Source organism: Halyomorpha halys, unplaced genomic scaffold (genome assembly GCF_000696795.3).
Source record: "Halyomorpha halys isolate HHAL.00 unplaced genomic scaffold, Hhal_1.1 Scaffold2852.1, whole genome shotgun sequence".
NCBI classification, from domain to species: Eukaryota; Metazoa; Arthropoda; class Insecta; order Hemiptera; family Pentatomidae; genus Halyomorpha; species Halyomorpha halys.
Window position 1 is genome coordinate 22,415 of NW_027108435.1, and position 5,096 is coordinate 27,510.

The following is a 5,096-nucleotide window of genomic DNA, read 5'->3' on the forward strand; positions in this document are numbered from 1 at the left end:
AGGACATTGTATAGTTTTGTTCCTGTGTACGTCTTTATTCCACTCATTAGTTTTTTTTTTAGTTATTTACTAATCATTTATAATTTGCCCCAGGATTATAATCAATACATAGTACAAGGTGTAAATATCTTTTATATGCTATATTTATGTAATTTAAATTTCCTTTTTCTTTGTTTTTTACATATAGTTTTCTAAAGTAGAAGGAAAATTTAAAAAAAAGCTACACAATAAAAGAAAAAAAAATGATAAAATAATTAAACAAAAATTATAAATAATAGAGAAATGAACAATTAATACATTTCGATAAAAAAAAAATAACATAAAAAAAAATTTATATATACAATCTAAGTATCAAGTTTTGTCTAAAAATAAGTGTTAGATCCGTTAGTGAGTGTATCTTTCTTTTAATGATGTTTAGTCGTAGTCTCCTATTTTAGTATGAAGGAGTTGCCAGAAATGGAAGTATGAGAGAAAATGTTTTGTCAGTCAGTATGTAAAATCTCTCTTTAATCATCGGGAGCTGTAGGTAAGACACCATATTTAAAATTCTGGTACATTGAGGAGATTAGTATATTATTCTTATAGATATATTTTGAATGACCTATAGTTTTCAGTAAAGGACAGGAGCAGAATAGATTATTGTTGGGTGTATCACTGTTCTGTACATTACTTTCTTTTTTTTGTTATAATTTTGAATTCCTGTTAACATATAGGACCATATTGCTGATAAAATCCTTAGCTCCAAGGGCTTGCGTTTGTTTTCATATCTGGATGGTCTCCTTTTATGTGAATATGATAACCTTTTTGGTTAGTTAACATTAATCTTCAATTTTTTAAAATAAACACTAAGTTTTTTAAAAGAGTCTTTTTCCAATAGTTTCTATTCCAAATGATGATACATAAATGGCTGTGTCATTGGCATAGTAATTTTTCTACAGATGGGTATTAGGGAAGGTACGAGATATATATGTTAAATAGGATAAGTGGAAGCTAGGAGCTTGCGGAAGACGAGGGCTCTGTTTCATAATGAAAGCTAATAGTGAGGTGTAGATTGTTGACCGTAGATTACTGATTGGAGAAGATGATCGGGAGGTGCGGTCAGCAAAGAAACAACATAAATAAACAAAAAAATATTTATTTATGCCGACGTTTCGACCTGATTTTTAGGTCTTCGCCAGAGCTATAAAATCAAAAAGGACCATCATTTAGAGAGAAAAAGTTGATTAATAACTATGGACAAAGACAGTAGTAGATTGATTACATTATTATTTATATACATATAAATGTGAGTAATAAATAAATGATACAGTGGAAAGAATCTATAAAGAATTAGTTAAATTAATAATGGAGGTTATGAAAAAAAAACAAAAAAAAAAAAACAATATTGTAAAAGGAAAGAACAGGGGATAAGAAGAAATAAATGGAGAAAGGGGGACGAAGAAAGTAAGGTTATAGGAAGAGAATCCAGGCTACATTGATATAAATTACACGAAAAGCCGCTAGAGTGCAGTTCGGCAAAAGACATTATATAAATAGACATCTAAAGGTCAAAAGATCGTAGAGATAAAATAGTCAATGTGAGAGTAAAAAAATAAAAATAAAAATAAACCAACATAAAAAGGTGTAAAATTTAAAATAATGAGAGCCAAAAAGGAATAAAATGTATCAATACATAAAGGTCGTGTAAAAACGGATATATTAACGGAGAGTATGTAAAACAGTGTTATAAAAAATAAGAAGAAATATGGAGAATAGGAAATGAAGAAATAAGAGATAAGATAAGAGAGAAAAAAATAACTTACAGTTGTAGGCAGAGATTTCTGCTAAACTGTTAGAAATTACAGGAATAGTCGGTAGAGTGCAGGTCGACAAAGATAAACAGAAATCCAACGGTCAAAAAACGAAAGTTGAGATAAAATAGTTAATAAGAGATTAAAACATATAAAAAGATTTAAATGTAAAATTATGAGAGCCAAAAGATATCAAAATGTATAAAAATGTAATACGGATAATAAAAAAAAAAAATGTACATGTGTATAAGATTACAGGTATTTTAAAAATTAATAATTTGGGAATAGGCTAAGGACAGGTTTTGTTTGTCAGTTCAAGGGATACGGTACACAAAGTGAGAACGGTATTGAGGAGGAATGGGATCTTTAAGATGGGAGTAAATAAAAGAAATTTTGTTATGAGCTTTGAAGGCGAGGCAGAGGTTTGGGATAGAAGTTTATGGATGTTATCTGAAAAAAAAAGGAATGTAAGGTATAATGAGATGGAAAGAGATAGAGGTGAATTAGATGTAGAGGGGGTACGATTTTTATAATTGTAAATAAGTTTGTCGATGATTTTGTGAGGAAAATTGTTGTTTAAGAGGATTTGTTTAATGCGGAGATGTTTATTATCATGAAATTGGGAATCAGAGAGAGAAAAGCAACGATGAATAAGATTTTCGGCTGTGTTTAGTTTTTGATGGTAAGGATGTTGGGAGTGATGATTTAGAAGTCTTCCAGAGTAAGTTGGTTTTGTGTACCAATCGGTGGATGTAGTGTTATTGGTGTTTTTTATGATGAGGAGGTCAAGATATAGTAGCGATTTGTTTGTTTCTGAATCAACTGTAAAACGTTAGCGCGAGTGGTAGGAATTGAAAGAAAATAAGATGCCGGTGATTTTATTAGGATTCAGTATTAAGAGGAGGTTGTAAACATATTTTTTAATAAAAACGATGTCGTTGAAAAACTGTGGAATAATGGAGTTGAGTAAATCGTTAAGTACAATATTGGAAAGATCGGGGGCTAGAGGATTACCCATAGCCAAGCCTGAAATTTGTTTAAAAAATTGACCCTGGAATGTGAGGGAGCCGGATTCGCAACAAAGTTGGAGAAACTTAAGGTAAGAAGAAAGGTAATAGAGGTAAGTAGAGAGATAATAGCATTGGTCCATAAATACAAGTATAGAAACAAGGTGTTAATAATACTAATACTTATTTTTCGCATAATAGGGATGACTATTAGTGATATTATAGGAGTTAACAAGTACTACAGTAAAAGTTAGTATTATACAAGTCAGTGTTATAGTATTAAGTTAAATATACAAGAGTCATAGTATTAGTTAGTACTTTATTATGAAACAGAGCTAAGCTGAAGGTAGTGGGTTGAAGAGTAAGTGTTGTGTACAGTAACGTAGAAGGATCTGTTGTTATAGGATTCGAGGTAGTTAATATATGGTGGAAAGTTACATATTGCGAGTTTATAGATGAGGCCTTGTAACAGACTTCATGGAATGCCCTTTAGATGTCGAGGAGAAGCATACCCAAGAGCTTAGGCCCCCTAACTCTTATGACAGATAATGAGGCGTAACGTCCAAATTCCTATGTATCGATGTCGTTATATGATTTAGCCACATCTGTGAGGATACCTGTTCCCCCGGATAACCCTGTGAACACACACACAGGGGCACCTGTCTTTGTATCCCATATTAGTCTTCTATACTAGATTTTCACACCTGGTGTAAAAGGTTTCAAAGCAGGTAAAGATTTATGTTTCCCACCCCCTCTCAGGGCCTAGGATAGACGCTCACCTAGTGGGCGTGGAAACATAATAGCCAATGAGGAAATAAGATTCCCAAAAGGCGACGCCCCTTTTGAAACAAGTGGGACACAAGTAAAGAGAACAGATTGAAGACGAAGACACAGGAGTAAGACGACCGAAGAGAGGGCAAGATGCACTTTGACCAGACAAAGTCCTAAGAACGGCAATGAGACCTGGGCCCTGCTTCATAATGAAAGGTAATAGTATTAGTTCATAGTACAAGTGTAGAAACTGGTGTGGTAATAATACTAATACTTATTTTTTTCATTACAGGAATGACTATTAGTGATACTACAGGAATTAAAAAATACTTAAGTACAAGTTACTATTGTACAATTCTGTGTTGTTGAATTAAGATAAATATACAAGACTAATAGTATTAGTTGGTACTTTATTATGAAACAGGGCTCTGGACGCCATTCCTTATGAACAAGACGACACCTACGGAACTAAGTCCCACGGCATGAATCATTCAAATAAGCAGCTATAAGTATATATTAGGCAATAAGTTATAATGTAATAATCATATTTCATGACAACCATTTATCTGAATCATTTTAATAACATCATCCATCAATAAATTGTAGTTCCTTTATGTAGTTTATTTACTATTATATTACACAGTACATTTTATAAATATAAAGGTATTTAATTGGTAAACTGGTAAACACTCAAAAAGCCTTTGGATAAGAATCCAATTATAATAATATTTTGCAGGACTCAATATTAATTAATTAACTTATTTTTGGATAATTGCCTTCAGCGATTATCATGGCATCCCGACTAAATCCAGAGACAGTACATAGCAATAGTTGAGGTAAAAAAAAAATATAAGCACGGTCGTAATAGACCTCTACTTGAATCCGAAGGACCAGAAAACAGTTTTTTTAATATTTAAGGTGAATTGTGGTGTATAATAATAAAAATATGAAAAACAACATAAAATGAAGAAAATAGAATACATTTATTGAATTATATTTAGTAATTACAAATGATTGCTGCAGTGTCCATGGATATATGGTATAATTTGGTTCATAAAATGTAAAATAAGGTAAGGTGTGGGATAAACCAGTGGAAAGAGAATAGCTGAACCTGACTTAGATTTAACGTATATAAAAATGATTGACCGTAACTGAATGTCAAGAAGGTAGACAAGATTGAGATCAAAAAGAGCTTTCAACTATTTATTTTCCGACGTTTCACCTCACTTTGCAGGGCTTCGTCAGATACAAAACAATTTAAAAAACATTGAAAATGTAATATAATAAGATGAAAGTAAACTAAGGTGGGGTTAAAAATTATGTAAATATTTATAAACGAAAAATTATATAAAAATTAGCAAAAGGAAGTAACAAATAAGATATACATCAACTATACCATCAAGTATAGTTACATTTGTTATATATATATATATCTTAACTGTTAGAAATTGCAGGAATAGTCGGTAGAGTGCAGGTCGACAAAGATAAACAGAAATCCAACGGTCAAAAAACGAAAGTTGAGATAAAA

At 31.5% G+C, this 5,096-nt stretch overlaps 1 protein-coding gene across 1 annotated transcript in view; it reads right to left on the reverse strand.

Annotated features, from left to right (window-relative positions):
• LOC106691733 (putative ankyrin repeat protein RF_0381) overlaps positions 1-1,823 on the reverse strand; it is a 15,392-nt gene extending 13,569 nt beyond the window's left edge. Inside the window, exon 1 of the mRNA XM_067046762.1 lies at positions 1,803-1,823. The gene's annotated coding sequence lies outside the window, so the exon portion shown is untranslated. The remainder of the gene's footprint in view (positions 1-1,802) is intronic.
• Between the last annotated feature and the right edge of the window lie 3,273 nt (positions 1,824-5,096).